General features: G+C 43.8%; 1 long non-coding RNA gene across 9 annotated transcripts in view; it reads right to left on the reverse strand.

Moving 5' to 3' along the window:
* The window catches only part of LOC116991328, a 222036-nt gene that overhangs the window by 166802 nt on the left and 35492 nt on the right, over positions 1 to 19742 (reverse strand). For all 9 annotated transcript variants that reach the window (XR_004416755.1, XR_004416761.1, XR_004416757.1 and 6 more), the window contains one exon: positions 3844 to 4013. This is a non-coding gene — a long non-coding RNA (uncharacterized LOC116991328). The remainder of the gene's footprint in view (positions 1 to 3843; positions 4014 to 19742) is intronic.

Genomic DNA, 19742 nt, shown 5'->3' on the forward strand with positions numbered 1-19742 from the left:
CTGTGCAATGTTATTTGCAGATTACCTGGCAGTGATGGGAGGTTAATGGAGGAATACCAACATACAATGGAGTTCTGCAGGTCTGTCAGATCAAAGGAATTCAAAGGGGGACAAACTACTGTCGAACAATAGCTGGACATTCAGTGACACAGGAACCAGGCAGGAAGGGAAATAAGAAAAGCAAACAGGATGCCTCACTCTCAATTGTCTGAAAATCTCATTACTTATAAATACCTGCATGTTCACTGAACGCTCCCGGATCTGGCTCCTATTCTCTTTCCCTAGTTGCAGAGCCAGGGGCACAAGGATTTGGGAAGGAGCGAGAAATGGTGGTTTATTAAAGCTCATTCAGAGTGCGGAACAAGCTTCCTTGCAAACCAGTAAACCCCAGCATGGGGTGATCATTAACATGTACATGCCAGCAAGTAATGAAATACACCCTGCCATGCAGAGTCATTGTAACACTCTGCTCCTCCATTTAAGTCATTGCCTCTAATAGACTGGCACACCATTAGCAGTCTGCGCTCTTCGAATTATTTAATTCTGCAGTGGGGACTAAGCCAGTCTCAACTTGGTTATAACATCCGCACGCACGAGCTTTTCTTACACTTTTTACTCATTGCAACCCGCTGTAGCTATCCTACAAGGGACGATCGCTGGAATTCAGTATCGGAAATGCCATCTTCAAGTCAGAAGATCGTGAATTCAAGCCTTTACAGAGAAGTCTAAGCTAACGACACTGATACTGTGTTTAAGAAGGAACTGCAGATGCTGGTAAATCGAAGGTAGACAAAAGTGCTGGAGAAACTCAGCGGGTGCAGCAGCATCTATGGAGCGAAGGAGATAGGCAACGTTTCGGGACGAAACCCTTCTTCAGGCACTGATACTGACTGAGAGCCGTGGTTTCAGAGGCACCATGTAGTTAAGCTGGGGCTCTGTCCGCCGTCTCAAGTTGATGTACAAGATGCAATGATATATTTCAAGTAAAAGCAAAGTTCTTTTGGTTGTCCAGATTCATATTTATCACATTACCAAGATCACTTAAACAGATAATCCTGTCCTTATTGGGTGTAACTTCAGTGCCAGATTTCTTACATTTTATGTGACTGTATTTTTTGGGGTTGTACTGAAATTGTGAAAGCTGCTATAGAAATCTAAGTCAAGTCAAGTCAAGTCAAGAGAGTTTATTGTCATGTTCCTTCTTTCTCTGAAAAAGTAAGTCATGGGTTCAAGACCAAAGACAGGGGATGTTATAATCTGCATTGACACTCAAGTGCATTACAGACGGACTACTACCACAAGGTGTACTTCTGCAGTAAACAAACTGAGAACCTTTTCCAAGCTCATGCAATAGATCTACTGTCATTTTTTAAGACAATAGACAATAGGTGCAGGAGTAGGCCATTCGGCCCTTCGAGCCAGCACCGCCATTCAATGTGATCATGGCTGATCATCCCCAATCAGTACCCCGTTCCTGCCTTCTCCCCATATCCCCTGACTCCGCTATTTTTAAGAGCCCTATCTAGCTCTCTCTTGAAAGCATCCAGAGAACCTGCCTCCACTGCCCTCTGAGGTAGAGAATTCCACAGACTCACCACTCTCTGTGAGAAAAAGTGTTTCCTCGTCTCCGTTCTAAATGGCTTACTCCTTATTCTTAAACTGTGGCCCCTGGTTCTGGACTCCCCCAACATCGGGAACATGTTTCCTGCCTCTAGCGTGTCCAAACCCTTAACATGTCAGGGCTTGTTAACAAGACAAGTCACAGGTAAAAGTGTTATTGTGTAATTTCTTGAATTAATACCATGATAAATTGGACACAACTTGGATTTATAAAGTGATTTTAATATCGTGAAATGTTGTACGGTGTTTCAAAGATTATCAAATAAAAATCGTCACTGAGCTACCAAAATTTGGACAAAGAGATTTAGGAAAATGAAAGAAAGTGAGATAGAGAAATGGAATAAAAATGTGGACGGGTTTTGTGCACAGCTGACATTAAAAGAAGTGGGTAAATGTTTAAGAAGGAACTGCAGATGCTGGAAATATCAAAGGTAGATAAAAACGCTGGAGAAATTCAGCGGGTGAGGCAGCATCTATGGAGAGGAATAGGTGAAGTTTCGGGTCGTTTCTCCAGCATTTTTTACCACATTCAAAGAAGTGGGGAGGTGCGTATAAAGTCAGACTTGAAGGAAGATATTGTTCTCAGAGGGTTAAAAAGATTTCAAACAATCCTTGCTTCTTCTGAGAGCCCGCTGTGAGCAAATGGCCCGCTCTGTCGACCTTCATAACAACAGGAATTTGGCTTTAAAACTTATGGTGCACATCAAAAGTAATTTGTATGAAGCACCTTGAGACAAGGCTTGTTGATGTGATACCAGGTCTTCCATAAACACAGGCCATTTTAATGTTCTTTCCCTTTCCTGTGTTCAGTCTATGAAGATGGAGCCATGTTACATCTAAGGATGATGGGGAGTAGCTTCTGGACAGGGTTACATTGAGAGAACAAAAATAGAGGCAGCAACAATGGCTCTGAGGTTCCTCCCTCACCGCCCAGACACTCACAGACATTGATTGCAATGGCACCCATCTTCTGCCCTGGGTTAAAATATAGGCCACAACCCGAGCTTTAATAAAACTCTAGGTGGAACGGATATTCCTATTAACTATCAAACTATCACAGCTGGCTCAAGGATGGTGCTTGAGAATATTAAAAACCTCCCATGTTCAATAACATTGCAAAATATTACACATGGAATTAAAAACAAATTCCTGAAGGAAGTCTCATGATTTTGTCAACCAATTTCTGTTGACATCTTTTAGTTGAGACTGGCGCCCAACATCCATGCGTGGGACAGCTCCCAATTCGTATTTGAGGTCAAAATGTAGAAACCAATATCTGCAGATGCCGGTTAATTCACAAAAAGACACAAACTGCTGGAGGAACATTGCAGGTCAGTGGAAGCGAGGCGGAGGTGGGGCAAAGCCCGGCAAGTGATAGGTGGACACTGGTGAGGGATTTTTTTTTTTTTTTGATTGGCAGATGATTGGACAAAGGCCAGTGATGAAAAGAAGGCAGGAACGGGGTACTGAATGTGGGATGATCAGCCATGATCACAATGAATGGTGGTGCTGGCTCGACGGGCCGAATGGCCTACTCCTGCACCTATTGTCTATTTTCTATTTTCTAAAAAGTGTGAGATAAGGATAATAGGACGTTTCGGGTCGAGACCCTTCTTCAGTGTCTGAAGAAGGGTCTCGACCCGAAACGTCACCTATTCCTTCGCTCCATAGATGCTGCCTCACCCGCTGAGTTTCTTCAGCATTTTTATTTACCATCGATTTTTCCAGCATCTGCAGTTCCTTCTTCAACATGATTAGTACAGGTACAGATTAGTTAGTGCAGGAGAATGGGGTTAGGAGGGAGAGACAGATCAGCCAAGATTGAATGACGGAGTTGACTTGATGGGCCGAATGGCCTAATTCTACTCCAATTCCTTATGACCTTATGATCTGACCCCTCTGTTAGTGGCATTGTTCCCCTGAATTACCTTGCAAAGTTTATTACATTGAAAGTGTGATATTTCATACAAGTTTTTGTAACTTATGCTCTGAAAAGAGAGTGGAACATCAGGAATGGATTTTCAAATGTCAAATGAAATGCCCCAAGGTTTTGCATGAAAAAAATTACGCAAACTTTTGAGAAGGGTGTGAAAACTAATCACCAAAAATCTCACACCGTCCTGCACTGCCAGCAGTGATTCTGGGGAAGGCCTGATATTTAATTGCTTGTCATTAAGAAAGCTCTTTGAAAAAGTGCGAAAAGACAGATGTAGAATTTCTCACCTTTATCGACAGGTTTATCTTTCGCTGCCTAATTGGCATGGGGACTGTCGGCATTTTGGGGTAGCGTTGGAGAGTAATTAAATCAGGCTCAGCTATAGCCTGCTGAGGCACCTCGGCAGGGCTTCTCATCTCCTTCCCATTGTTTTGTCTGCCAAAGATCTCTGGACTTGCTGAAAGAAAGAAGAAAGGTAGGGGGTGGGGAGGCAGTGATTAGTGCAAATATTTGATGTTTTTACAATGTGACAAGTCTTCCCGGCTGCTAGACCAAATAAGAATCCGACACTCTAAAAGCAGCCGTCAAAACAGAGTCTGCTTACAGACCCTTGCAGCTCCTGTATCCATCAGGGATCCACACTGGACAAAAAGCACTGTTAGTACAATTGATTGTTTCCAAGTGGGATCATGATGGCCTGAATTAAATCTGGGTTTGCTGATCAGCCCCAGGCTATCATGGTAGGTAGTGCCAGGCTGCTTTTAAGGGGAGGCTATCTTACACAAGGGAGACTGGAATGGGGGGGGTGCAGTTAATTGGAACTGGGAGGAGACTAATGTGAAGCATAAATGCTGCTGTTGACTCACCAATTAGCAAGGTCCAGGAGAAGGCCATTCGGCCCTTCAAACCTCTGGCCGTTCAATTAGATCATGCCTGATCAGTTCTTAAATCCGTTAATCTAAGACTTGATTGTGTGATCCTTAAAACACTTGCCCAACACAAACCTGAGATAATTTTGTGAGACATATAAGATTGTTAAGGGCTTGGACACACTAGAGGCAGGAAACATGTTCCCCATGTTGGGGGAGTCCAGAACCAGGGGCCACACACAGTTTAAGAATAAGGAGTAAGCCATTTAGAAAGGAGACGAGGAAACACTTTTTCTCACAGAGAGCGGTGAGTCTGTGGGATTCTCTGCCTCAGACTCTCTGCCTCAGGTGGAGGCAGGTTCTCTGGATGCTTTCAAGAGAGAGCTAGATAGGGCTCTTAAAAATAGCGGAGTCAGGGGATATGGGGAGAAGGCAGGAACGGGGTGCTGATTTGGGATGATCAGCCATGATCACATCGAATGGCGGTGCTGGCTCGAAGGGCCGAATGGCCTACTCCTGCACCTATTGTCTATAGTCTATGGCTATTCCACGTACCTCGACGCCATCCTATCCTTCCTGGTCCAATCCCTCCCAACCTATGTCCAAGTCTTCCTCCAACAAACCTATCAATCCCAGTCTGGAAAATCCCAATAGATCACCCGCATCTTATGAGGTATCAGTTCCAGATTGCTGACATACTTTTGATCAGAAGCAGTATTTGTGCTGTAAATTCTACAGTGAGAAATCCATCCTTTGTGCCCGTATAAAACACGTAATGAGGTTACATATGCGAGCTGAACACTGTTTCTGTTTCTGAAATTTTGTTCCCCGGCTTTTGACTGGAAATTGGAATAGTTTCCCTTGAAAATCAGCGTCCTCACACCCATCTCATCCCGAGGAGCTCTTCTTGCATCTGTGCAAATGTTTGCGCAGATCTCCACAGTGCAGGCAATACGGAGCCAGGGGAACTCAGAACATCGCGTCTGGCCTTAGCAAAATTAGATTACGAGGCAATATTCTATGTGCACTCAAGTGCTAAACACAATTTGCACCACAGCCGTCAAATTCATGCGATTTTTTTTAGTTTCCTCCCTCCTCCCAACTGTGTGGGTAATGCCAGCCCGTGGATGAAATATATTGGCAGAGTAATATTCACACATCTTCTGCTCTCTCTCTCTCTCTCTTCATTCTATTAGTCTCTATTTGCATCTGTTTGTCAGTCTCTGCCACGTATTTTTCTGCATCCTTTAACTAGGTTTTAACCAGCCTTTGTTCGGCCTTTTGTTGTCTGTTTCCGTTGGTTTCTTCCCCTACTCTCTCATCTTTATTTGCTTCTGTCAACCTCTCTTTCTTGTCTTCTTCTCACTATCCAATCATTCACTTTCTCCGAGGTGGACAAAAATGCTGGAGAAACTCAGCGGGGTGAGGCAGCATCTATGGAGCGAAGGAATAGGTGACGTTTCGGGTCGAGACGACCCGAAACGTCACCTATTCCTTCGCTCCATAGATGCTGCCTCACCCCGCTGAGTTTCTCCAGCATTTTTGTCAACCTTCGATTTTTCCAGCATCTGCAGTTCTTTCTTAAACTTTCCCATTCTCTGTGTCGTCCCTCCCTTCTTTAACTGACTTGGTTCCCTGGTCAGCCCTGGTGAGACCACACCTGGAGTATTGTGCGCAGTTTTGGTCTCCTAATTTGAGGAAGGACATTCTTGCTATTGAGGGAGTGCAGAGTAGGTTCACCAGGTTAATTCCCGGGATAGCGGGACTGTGGTATGCCGAGAGAATAGAGCGACTGGGCTTGTATTCACTAGAATTTAGAAGGGTGAAAGGGTATTTTATAGAAACATATAAAATTAAGGGATTAGACATGCTAGATGCAGGAAACGTGTTCCCGATGTTGGGGGAGTCCAGTACTAGGGGCCACAGTTTAAAAATAAGGGGTAGGCTATTTAGAACTGAGATGAGGAAAAATATTTTCACCCAGATGTTTGTGAACTTGTGGAAATCTCTGCCTCAGAAGGCAGTGGAGGCAGATTCACTGGATGTATTCAAAAGAGAGTTAGATAGAGCTCTCAGGGCTAGCGGAATAAAGGGATATGGGGATTAGGCAGGAACGGGGTACTGATTGTGGATGATCAGCCATGATCACATTGAATGGCGGTGCCGGCTTGAAGGATAGAATGGCCTACTCCTGTTCCTATTGCCTATGTATCTATGTATCATTCCCTCTTGCTTCCCTGGTCTCCTGCCTCACCTCAGGCCATCATTGCCATGGTCTTGCCTGTTGTTTGTAAGGAGGTTCTCAGAGTCCTCTGCATTGTCACCCATTCCTTCTCTCCAGAGATGCTGCCTGTCCCGCTGAGTTACTCCAGCTTTTTGTGTCTATCTTCTGTCCAAACCAGCATCTGCAGTTCCTGCTTCTCCTCCCTATATTGATGCCCCCCCCTATCTTCTCTGAGCCCTGTCTTCCTCCGAGCCTATCCTTCACTTCCAGCTCAACCTCCAGTCTCCTGCTTCTGTTAAGCTGTTAGTTCAAGAGCACAAGGTTAGGGCTGACTATAGAAAGAAGGAATACTGCAGAGTTGGAGGGGAAAAACATTTGATGAATTGCTAGTTTGAAGGCCAGTCACCCACCTTCAACCCACCATGACACCGTTACAGTTCCAATGTGACAATTTTGAAATAGAGCAGAGGAATTCTATCTGTGTTCTGCCAATATTTATTCGTGAAGCAATATCACAGTCGATAGAATATCACACGGCTGTTTGTGGGAGTTTAAAGGGAAGCTAAATAATGACACAAAGGGGAGAGTTATTTGCTGATAAGCTCAAAACAGAGGAAAGGGTCCGTTTCTGTGCCGTAGTTTTTATATTAGTCAATAAAACCCCGATCAGTCTTTTCCAAACACAGACTTTTCCAAAATGCTGCTTAAAATTAATCAATCTTTGACCTCGAGGTTCAGTGGACAACAAACAGAGCAACAGCTGTTCATGCAGCAGAAATGCTGTTCAACCAAAACATGGCACTCAAGAGGCCCGAAGTCAGACTGACAGTGAACTCCAAAACCCCTCATTAATTCACAATAGCTACTGGCTTTAACCAAATTATTGTAATTACACAAAGTATTATAATTATCTAGTTTTAAAATTGTTTCATAATAGCTTATACGGAACCTGGAATTGGGGGCTGTCAAAGTTTTAATATCATTATCGTTCAAGCACATTAATTTTCCCGAGTAAGTATCAGTTATATAATAGCAGCCTTTGTTTTTCTGGGTACATTGGTCTTTATTAAAAAAATACACAAATCATAATCAATATTATTTTTCACGATAAAACTCCTCTGGTGATATTTCAACCGATGGCTACAAGTTTAATTTCAATTAAAGTGATCTCTTTCTCACACACTCACACACAGGTGCACGCATACATCTATAAGGCTGGTACACAAAAATGCTGGAGAAACTCAGCGGGTGCAGCAGCATCTATGGAGCGAAGGAAATAGGCAACGTTTCGGGCCGAAACCCTGAAGGAAATAGGCAACGTTTCGGGCCGAAACCCAGAAGGGTTTCGGCCCAAAACGTTGCCTATTTCCTTCGCTCCATAGATGCTGCTGCACCCGCTGAGTTTCTCCAGCATTTTTGTGTACCTTCGATTTTCCAGCATCTGCAGTTCCTTCTTGAACTCTATAAGGCTGCTGTTCAATGATAGTGTGCTCAGCTCTTATTTAGAAGATAAATAGCCCTGGCTGACACACCCCTACAATACTGAGGAAATGCTGCATTGTTGACTGCATAGGTGTCGGCTTCAGACAAATCATTAAAGAGATTTATTTCGTTTAGAGATACAGCGAGGAAACCAACACTTTGACCCATTGAGTCCATGCCGACCAGCGATCACCATCCTAAGCACACACACACACACACACACACTGGGGACAATTTACATTTTTTACCGAAACCAATTAACCTACAAACCTGTATATATTTGAAGTGTGGGTTTCCCGTCTCCTGCCCAGAGTTGGGGAATTGAGGACCAGAGGACATAGGTTCAAGGTGAAGGGGAAAAGATTTAATAGGAAACTGAGGGGTAACTTTTTCACATAAAGGGTGATGGGTGTATGGAACAAGCTGCCAGAGGAGGTAGTTGAGGCTGGTACTATCCCTACATTTAAGAAACAGTTGGACAGGTACATGGATAGGACAGGTTTGGAAGGATATGGACCAAGCGCAGGCAGGTGGGACTAGTGTACATGGGACATGTTGGCCGGTATGGGCAAGTTGGGCCGAAAGGCCCTGTTTCCACACTGTATCACTCTATAACTCTACGAAAGCGGAGCACCCGGAGAAAACCCACACAAGTCACAGGGAGACTTAAGGACAGCACCCATAGTCAGGATCAAACCCAGGTCTCTGACTCTATGAGGCAGTGCTGCACCACAGTACTGTCCCTCTCATAAAGAGATCTGTTCTTTCAGGCGGATGCAAAAGATCCCATAGCACTACTAGAAGGTGAGAGGGAAAATCTTCTCTGATGTCCCGGGCAATACTATCCCTTAATCAATATCACAAAACAGATTTCCTGTTTTCCAATGGTACAATCGGCTTGCAGTTATCTTTCTTTTTTATATGTTACAGCAGAGACAACGTGCAAAAGGGCGGTGGAGGTCGGTTCTCTGGAAGCTTTCAAGAGAGGGCTAGATAGGGCTCTTAAAAATAGTGGATATGGGGAGAAGGCAGGAATGGGGTACTGATTGGGGATGATCAGCCATGATCTTATTGAATGGCGGTGCTGGCTCGAAGGGCCGAATGGCCTACTCCTGCACCTATTGTCTATTGTCTCTGGGCTACTTTACCTCACACCCCAATACAGTAAATAAAGACCCAGTCCACCAGGCCTCATTTCTCCCTGTGATCCCTCTTCCAGCTCCACCCCTGAAGCCCTATTACGCCGTTTCATTCATTCTGTTGTGTTGCCCTATAATGACTGCACCTTCCACCCATTCCTGCTCCATTACTGTCCTCCTCTTTTCACCTTACTCCATCTACTCCCTTTTGGTAAACTCATGTACCTCATTTTCTCCATCTGCCCCTCCCTCTGAACGCCCACCCCTCTCTCTAACTCCTTCTCCATATTCCTCTCTCTCACTCTCTCTCTCTCCCACATACATGCATCTTTGATAGCCCCAGTCTTCCCTCCTTCACCCTTTCCTTGGGCATTTGTGCCTTCCCCCTACCTCACCACTCCTATCTACCTCTCCCCACTTTATTAACTGTTCTAACTGTTTGATCACCTTCTCACCCCCATAGCCTAACTCTTGGAAAGGTCATGATGATCTTTGAGCCTTCACTGCCAACCCCTCCTTCACGTTCCTATAATCTGTCACCAGTCTGTCTATCCTTGTGGTTTCCTGCCTTTTCACTAGCAAAAAGAAAGAAAGCAGATTATTTGTTTCCTCCTTGGCCATCTGTTTACTGTTGGGGAAGGAACCTTTTATTCTCAGCATGCCAATATTCTTATGTAATCGGAAAATATGTTCAAACAAAATGAAGGTAAAGCAATCTATTGACAACAATGTCAATGCATTTGCGACAGGGTTGGATGTATGCCTGGCCTCACGATATATAGCTGATTGCCCCATCAATTTGTCAGGAAAGAAAATCCATCTAAAGAACTGGTGAGTCAGAATTTAAGAAATAATCTAGAACAACTTCTTGCAATGCAAGTATATTTTCACCAGTAAAATGCAGCGTGGAAAAGGTTTAAACACAAATTATTCTTCAATTCAATTGAATGCAAGGAGAAAGTATGTAGTTAATACTAGACTCTTAACAGCATTAAGATACAGAGGGCTATCTATCCAAGTCCATAGCATGCTGAAAGTGATTGGGTGGTAAAGAAAGCATTTGGTATGCTTGCCTTCATTGGTTGGGGCACTATAAGAGTCAGGAGGTCATGATGCAGTTTAAGAGGCCGCATTTGGATGATTGCATGCAGTTCTAGTTGCCCCAAGACAGAAAGGATGTGGACACCTTGGGGAGTATGCAGAAGAGGTTTACCAGAATGCTGCCTTGATTCAAGGCTATTCACGACAGTGTAAGGTTGGACAGACTTGGATTGGTTACTCACAGTCTCCCATATAGTGTGTGAGTGATAGTTGTGTGTGTGATATGAAGTATCACTGTGGAGGTATGGTGCAGAATTAAATCGCTCAATACCCATTTTGTTCTGTTATAAAAGAATGATGGAAGTAAAATTTAATATATAGTCTTACTTTACAAATAACAAGAAAACAAAGTGGCAAGTCAGGCTATTGCATTGTGAGACAGCAGTCTTATAGATTTTCCATGCATGTGTGTACATGTGTGTGTTTGCATGCGAGTGCCTGTCGTTCAGTATTGTGCCGTGAGAATTACCGTTGTCATACTACAAGCAGGATAGCCCATGTTCAAAGTAAAGAGAAAAACAGTAAGATTGTACCTTCATCGAGCAAAGCTCACTCAGTTTGATTCTGGCATCACATCAGGGCTCGACACTGGACTCAAACCCAACTGGGTCAATAACTCAAAGCTAAATCAGTTTGCAACTACTCTTTAATGGGGTAGATCTGTCTTTTGGCCACAGACACCAAGGCTACTTTTGTAAGTAAATGGAAGACAGACCTGGTGAAACAGATGCAGTTCTCGTGGTTACCATGCAATGTCTAACTCCCTCGTGCAAACCCCGCAATCTATCTGAACACTGTTCCCTGCCATACATATACTTATTCTTCAAGCAACTCTCACGTCCCAAGAATTTACATACCAGAGAGAAATGCTACAGATTAAAGAGAACCCTGAATGTCCAAAATTTAAACAATAAAGTGTTTTTTTTAATATGAATGCTGAGCACTCCGATCCCACCTGTTAATGGGACAAGGCAGGCACCAAAGTAAATCCAGTTACAAATGATGCAAGAACAGGTTCTAACAGGCACCGAATTAGGATTCTGTGAGAATGCAAACATGTATCCAAGCATTTTTTTCAAACTGAATTTTGTTAAAGGGTAGAGGCCACTTACTCAATTTTTTCGGCCACTGCCGGCACCTGTCATAGTCACAGCAGGTTGCTGAAAAATTTCAACAAGTTGAATCTCTGGAACTCTCTGCCACAGAGGGTAGTTGAGGCCAGTTCATTGGCTATATTTAGATTCAGATTCAGATTCAACTTTAATTGTCATTGTCAGTGTACAGTACAGAGACAACAAAATGCAGTTAGCATCTCCCTGGAAGAGGGAGTTAGATGTGGCCCTTGTGGCTAAAGGGATCAGGGGGTATGGAGAGAAGGCAGGTACGGGATACTGAGTTGGATGATCAGCCATGATCATATTGAATGGCGGTGCAGGCTCGAAGGGCCGAATGGCCTACTCCTGCACCTATTTTCTATGTATCTATGTAAGTTGAAAATCCAGCGGAGACCAGAAAAAGGTACGACTCTTTGGGCGACTACTCATTACCGTGACGGGTGACTGGAGTTGCCGAAAAAATCGTGAAAGTGGGACAGACCCATTAGGCGTCGGTGCAAATAAACCACAAAAAAAAACTTTTATACAGGACCACAGAAGATCTCCTGGAGTCTTAAGGGGCTCTTCACCAAGAAGTACACTTGATGTACAGTCACTGTTGTATGTAAGAAATGCAGCAACACATTTTGTGCAGCTGGTATGTGCCTCCCTCCTTCATACTTTGCTGAGCTGTGACTCACCAGGTGCTATCGCCTGCTATCAGTTTGTGATACTGTTCATGAAATTAGATTTCAAAGTGAGAGATAGGTGAGAATAAGTTAATACATTCACTGTCATCTTTTCCCACACCTGCTCTTTATCTTATGACATGAATGCCACGTCATCTAGTAAAATTAGGGATAAGGGAATAAGGATAAGACAGAGATATGGATAAGGGCGAAGGATACGGATAAGCAATATGGGTGAAGCAGGAAATGAGTCACAGGGGAAGCAATAAATTGATGAGGTGGAATTTGTACGTTCTCTCCGTGACTGCGTGGGCTTCCTACAGGTGCTCTAGTTTACACCATATTCCCAAAGATGGGCCAGTAGTTTAATAAACTTCTTTTAATTACCCTAGACAGACACAAAATGCTGGAGTAACTCAGCGGGTCAGCCAGCAACTCTGGAGAAAAGGGAATAGGTGACGTTTCGGGTCGCCACCCTTCTTCAGACGGTCAAATGTGTTAAAGTGGAGCTGATGGGCTTGTGTGTGAGAGAGAATACGTTGCAGGGGTACAGCAAAATATGGAAAGGAGGACTCTGGATATTGTTCCTCCTGGTGCTAGTATGGACCTGATGGGTTGAATGGTTCGCTTTTAGTGTTCATACAAGTAAAAGATGAAATAAGGTAATATTATATCATGGGCATGAATGATAAAAAACAAAATAAAAAGGACATAATTGAGGAAAGTGACAAATCCTCATCACAAATGGCTCACGCTCAAACTTTCCAAGTCCATTTCCTTTGGAATCTGCATCCTTAGATCAGAAAATGGACTTGTTGTAAACCTATTAAGAAAGCCAAGAGATGAAAACCAAGGAATTCTAAAGAAGTTAAATAACAGATGTTGTCGGGAAATTATAACAGAGTGACATCTTACAATTTTCATCCCACCGGAATGAGTTTGAAAAAGGCAGCTCATACCCGGTGATCCTGATTGAATTGTTTGAAGAGATGGCGAGAAATATGGAATTGACATTCCATTAAATGGCAATATATGTTATTTATATGGTTTTCTAGAAGGCACTCAATAGAATTTTCACACAAGAATGTTTTGTAAATGTGAAGCTCTCAGAATAATAAGCAAGTTATTGACTTGGCCAGGAAATTGGCTTAGTGGCAGAAGACAGAGAGGAAGGATAATGGACAAGTACATGAATTTGCTGCACGTGATGTAGTGCTGCACAATGCGGGTTGGAGTTGCAACTATTCAGTGCATTGATGAATGGGAAATCATGTATCCATACTTGCTGAGAGCGCATGTACAGGCAATAATGTGAGTAGGTTAGCCAAAGGCATGTATCTACAAGGAGATACGAATGGATTAAGCTAAGATTCAAAACAGCAGAACATCGATTATAGTGCAAGAAAATGTGTGATTACCAACTTCGACTACAAAGGAAAGAGCAGAGTCCTTTAACGACCAAAGATATTAAGAGATACTGAACAAAGGAGATATAATTGACAATATGTTGGAGTAACTCAGCAGGACAGGCAGCATCTCCGGATAGAAGGAATGGGTGATGTTTCGGATCGAGACCCTTCTTCAGTCTGAAGAACTGACATTTGTCATTTTGTGTCTACCTTCGGTGTAAACCAGCAACTGCAATTCCTTCCTACAGATATAATTCACACAATTATGTTGAGTATATGTAAAGATGACACTTTCACACTTCTCCGAGGTGCAGAATTGCAGATACATGGATCTCTGAGAAAATAAATTCCTCGTATTCCCCACTCAGAAAACATCCTTTCTTCATCCATCCTGCCAACCTCTTCACAATCCGTATGTTTGAATAAGATCACCTCTCATTATTTTAAACTCCCATGAGTATAGGCCCAACCTATAAATAATATTATTTATTATTAATATTTAATGTTTTATGTGTCATTCCTAACTGTCACTTATGTCATGTTGTCACTTGCGGGCGGAGCACCAAGGCAAATTCCTTGTATGTGAATACTTGGCCAATGAACTTATTCAATCATTCAAACCTACTTGACTTTCTTCATACATCAATCCCTTTACCTCAGGAATCAACCAACAGAATCTTCTATGCACTGCCTCCAATACTAGCACATCCTCACTTAAATACGGAAACTGAAATAGGTAGCACTCCAGGTGGATGATATATATAGGGCCCGATGCTTGCGCCAGGCCACAAATATCAAGCAGGACACATCCCACCCTGCCAACCACCTTTTCACTCTGCTACCCTCTGGGAGGCGATTCAGGTCTCTGAAGGCTCGCACCATGTAGACTAAAAAATAGTTTCTACCCATGTGCTATAAAAGAGCTTAATTCCAACAGAGAACTCTGGGGAAGCAAAATGTAATTCCAAGAAATGCCGCCAAATTATTTTTAATTCTTTTTAAATACTTATTTATTATTTTACTAATAAGTGTACATATGTGTCAATGGTTGTCGTGTTTGTATTTTTTTAACCGGCGGAGATGTAATGGAATTTCGTTGCACAGTATTGTGCAATGACAATAAACGTATTCATTCATTCGTGGTCTCACCAGCATCAATTCAAGCTGCACAAAACTGCTTCACCTTTGTGTGTTTCTGCCTTGTGTTCCAGATTCCATGGACTGTACTAGGACACCCATAAGCCCTTTTACCGCAATATTTTGTACTCTGACTCAGTTTAAATAATAATTTGCATGGTCATTCCTCTTTCCAAATATCAGTTTCCCACATTATTCCCAATATTCACACTTTTATGTCCTTTTCCAGCCTCCTTTTGCCCCCCTCACAACTTACTAATTTTGGTATCATCAGTCAATTCGGCTTCATCGTTTCATCTAAGTTATGAACATAGATTGCAAATTATTGAGGCCCCAGTAATACCCCATGAGTGACCAAGTGTCAAAATGGTAAATTTATCCTGACTCTTTGTTTTCTCCTACAACATGTGTCAGACATTGATGCTACACGGCATGCCTGCGGTACTTCAGGCCCATTCATCAGAAAAGAAAACAAGGTGAACCGTTCGGTAGACATAGATGCTGGAGAAACTCAGCGGGTGAGGCAGCATCTGTGGAGCGAAGGAATAGGTGACGTTTCGGGTGGAGTCCCTTCGTCACCTATTCCTTCGCAGGGTCTCGACCCGAAAGGTCACCTATTCCTTCGCTCCATTGATGCTGCCTCACCCGCTGTGTTTCTCCAGCATTTTTGTCTACCTTTGATTTTTCCAGCATCTGCAGTTCTTTCTTAAACAAGGTAAATTGTTGGTTTGTTAACTGAGACCTTTGGGCATAAGATGTTTTATTGCCAGTGGTAATTTACTTAAAAAATAAAGAACAAATCGCACGTGGGTGTGAATCCGGTTGACATGCACAGTGTCAATTTGCATTTATAATCATGCCTTTAATGTGGTCAAATGGTCCCAGGCAATTATTTCAAGAGTTATCCATCCAAATCCGACACCTCGGCATAGAAGGGTGTATCGGGACAGGCTTGGCAAACAGGCAAGTTTTAAAAAGTGTCAAAGGAGGAGAAAGGTAGTGATGTGGAGAGGTAGAGGCAGGGAACTACTGAGCTCTGGACTCGGCAGATGGTAGCATGGCCACTGATGGTGAACTAATGAAAACCATGGAATGCAGTGGGGTGTATAACGAGTGGAGACCAGGGAGATGGGCAGAAGCCCAGTGCTTGCAATTAGACTGCAACAGTCATCTCTACCTGGCAGCCTTCTCTTCTATAAAGGAACTTAAAACATTAATTAATTCATTCCCGTGAAGAATCCCCAGGCCTGACATCTATTGTGTTCAAGAAGGAACTGCAGATGCTGGAAGATCGAAGGTACACAAAAATGCTGGAGAAACTCAGCGGGTGCAGCAGCATCTATGGAGCGAAGGAAATAGGCGACGTTTCAGGCCGAAACCCTTCTTCAGACTGATGGGGGGTGGGGGGGGAGAAGGAAGGAAAAAGGGAGGAGGAGGAGGAGCCCGAGGGCGGGTGGATGGGAGGAGACAGCTCGAGGGTTAAGGAAGGGGAGGAGACAGCAAGGGCTAGCAAAATTGGGAGAATTCAACGTTCATGCCATCCGGAGGCAAGCAACCCAGGCGGAATATGAGGTGCTGTTCCTCCAATTTCTGGTGTTGCTCACTCTAGCAATGGAGGAGACCCAGGACAGAGAGGTCGGATTGGGAATGGGAGGGGGAGTTGAAGTGCTGAGCCACCGGGAGGTCAGGTAGGTTATTGCGGACTGAGCGGAGGTGTTCGGCGAAACGATCGCCCAACCTCCGCTTAGTCTCCCCGATGTAAATCAGCTGACATCTAGAGCAGCGGATGCAGTAGATGAGGTTGGAGGAGATACAGGTGAACCTTTGTCGCACCTGGAACGACTGCTTGGGTCCTTGAATGGAGTCGAGGGGGGAGGTGAAGGGACAGGTGTTGCATTTCTTGCGGTTGCAACGGAAAGTGCCCGGGGAGGGGGTGGTATGGGAGGGAAGGGAAGAATTGACAAGGGAGTTGCGGAGGGAACGGTCTTTGCGGAAGGCAGACATAGGGGGACATACGTCCGGATTAGATACTGATCTGAAACGGGTCAATGGAGCCAAATGTACCTGACATTGTACCTGACATCTTTTTGTGTACCTGACATCTATTGTCCTATTTTACACAAAGATGCAACCAGATAACGTATTTTCACATTTACATCTCTATTGGGTGCAACTTATCCCGACAACCTCCCTGCATGAGAAACAGCCTTGGAAACACAAATAGGATACCTGCTACCTATCATTAACTAAGGGGAATGTTTAGCCATCGGGTTTAACAGCATCTGTCCAGTCACGAGATTTATTATTTTGTACAAAGAACACGCTGGAATTTTTCAAATGTCACAACTTCCAAATAAGTAATGCATTTTTATTGATGAATAATCCTCATCAAAAAAAGTCCATTACGAATGCTAATGGAGGAATTGCCAATAGATAATTCAGGATAAGTTCCCAAGACACGAACATGATTGATCAGCAGTGTTTAAGAAGGAACTGCAGATGCTGGAAAATCGAAGGTAGACAAAAATGCTGGAGAAACTCAGCGGGTGCAGCAGCATCTATGGAGCGAAGGAGATAGGCAACGTTTTGGGCCAAAACCCTGAAGGAAATAGGCAACGTTTCGGGCCGAAACCCGGAAGGGTTTCGGGCCGAAACGTTGCCTATTTCCTTCACTCCATAGATGCTGCTGCACCCACTGAGTTTCTCCAGCATTTTTGTGTACCTATGATCAGCATCTTTCCACTTTAGGGGATTGACTTGGATACATTGCTAGGGACAAGGGTATAAAAGCCATTACCTAGCGATCTACATTTGGGCTTGCAATTAGCTTTGTTGCATGCATTAAACTCCCAACATACGTCCGGATTAGATACTGATCTGAAACGGGTCAATGGAACCAAATTTTAGAATTGAATTTCAGCATAGATGACATAATATCTCGAGTGGTTGGTAAATTGAACAAAAGATAGATTTTTACCCGCAGTATATTCTCTGAATCTGCATCTGTCTGATGAACATTGCAATCTCAATGATCATGTGTCCTTTGAGTAATGACAGTTCATTCGCTATTAAAGCTATTGGCTGACATAACTGTCCAGACCAATGCTCTCACATTGTTACTTGCCATATCTGCATGATGTCAAGAAATGGCTGGGAGCATTGGATATAGGAAAGGCGATATACCTAGACGATATCACAAGGATAGCGTGAAACCCCATGCTCCAGAACTAGATGCGAGTTTGGGCCATTCCAAAATAGTTACGACGTTGGCATCCACCAGACAACGTGGAAAGTCAATGTTGTTCACCAGGACAAATTCAATCCATCTAATTGCCTCATTGTCAACAGTTCTATCAAAACCATTTAGCAATAATCTCCTCAGTAATATCCTTTTTGTGTTTTGTTGGGACCTCATCACAGCCCTGGCCAAACATGCCAAATGCTGAATTCCTAAGAGCGACTGCTCTTGACAGCATGTGACTGAGTGTGGCAACAAGAGAGCCTGGTATAAGTCATTGGGGTTCAAGGGGAAAGCACTGGAATATTTGGAACCAATCCTTGCTGTGGCTGCTGAAGGCCAATTATCCAAGTCCTGGGACATCACTGCAGATGTTCCACAATTCAGCACTGAGATCCAACCTTTTCAGCTGCCTCATTGTTTACCTTTCTTCCATCGTTAGATCAAAAACGGCAACGTTTGTTGATGACTGCACGTTATGTCACAACTCCAGTCAGGAGAAGTCTCGAGGCAAAACGTCACCCATTCCTTCTCTCCAGAGATGCCGCCTGACCTGCTGAGTTACTCCAGCTTTTTGTGTCTATCTTCAGTTTAAACCAGCATCTGCAGTTCCTTCCTACACAAGTCGTAGGCAACATTCAGTAAGGACTCACAAGTGACAAGTAACATTTGCACCACAAAAGTGCCTGGCACTACCATTTCCAACAAGAAATGACAAAGTCATTTCCATCTGGAGAAGGGTCTCGACCTGAAACATCATCTATTCCTTTTCTCCAGAGATGCTACCTGACCCGCTGAGTTACTGCAACATCTTGTGTCTATCTTCTGTTTAACCAACATCTGCAGTTCCTTCCTACACATATCCACCTATCAACCATTTATTTTTGACGTTCAAGATATTAACCTAGCACCACTTAACAGAAATTTAATTAGACTATTCATATAAACTGTAGATTCAAAAATGGGTCAAGAGGCTGGATAACCCCTTATCACGGAATGATTTCCACCATTTAAGCACACAGATAAGATTGATGGAATAAACCCATCTTGCTTGCTGAGTGCTGTGGCAACAAGAAGCTCAACATCATCCAGCAGCAAGCTGCCCATTTGAATCATCATCAGCATCATCGTCATTGAAAACATCAACGGGCACGGTGCCTTACAATGCCGTGTACGACAGTGATCGCAACTTCTACTGAAGTGTGGATGGCCGTTGGCTCGCTAGAAGCTCATCCGCCCTTTGACAGGTCTTGTCTTGTGGTCCTGCTGGGGGTCCACAGCCCCCTCCTCACCTGGCAAACCAGGTGGGGGAGACGGTTTAGCCGCCGACTATCCGACCATGGAGCAGGTAGCGCGGGATTACATGGTACCTGTGGCGGGGGGGGAGGGGGGGGAACTCCCTCCGACTTGACCTGATGAACCATTTGAATGGCAATCAGCAACCACAATAAACCATCATTCCCTCCACCTTCAATGCACAATGGCTTCGTTGTGCATCATCTACAAAATTCAATGTAGTTATTGACATAAACTAAGCCATCAGCACCTTCCAATCCTGTGACCTCCACCACCAAAAAGGACAAGAGCCCACAACTGCACATGGGTAGAGTTGCTGCCTTACAGCTCCACAGACCCTGGTCTGATCTTGACTATGGGTTCTTGCCTGTATGGAGTTTTTGAATGATCCCCCCCCCCCCGTGATCTGCGTGAGTTTTCTCCGGGATCTCCACTTTCCTCCCGCACTCCAAAAATTTACAGGTTTGTAGGTTAATTGTAAATTGTCCCTCGTGTGTGTGTGTGTGTG

Source organism: Amblyraja radiata, chromosome 33, assembly GCF_010909765.2.
Source record: "Amblyraja radiata isolate CabotCenter1 chromosome 33, sAmbRad1.1.pri, whole genome shotgun sequence".
NCBI lineage: Eukaryota > Metazoa > Chordata > Chondrichthyes > Rajiformes > Rajidae > Amblyraja > Amblyraja radiata.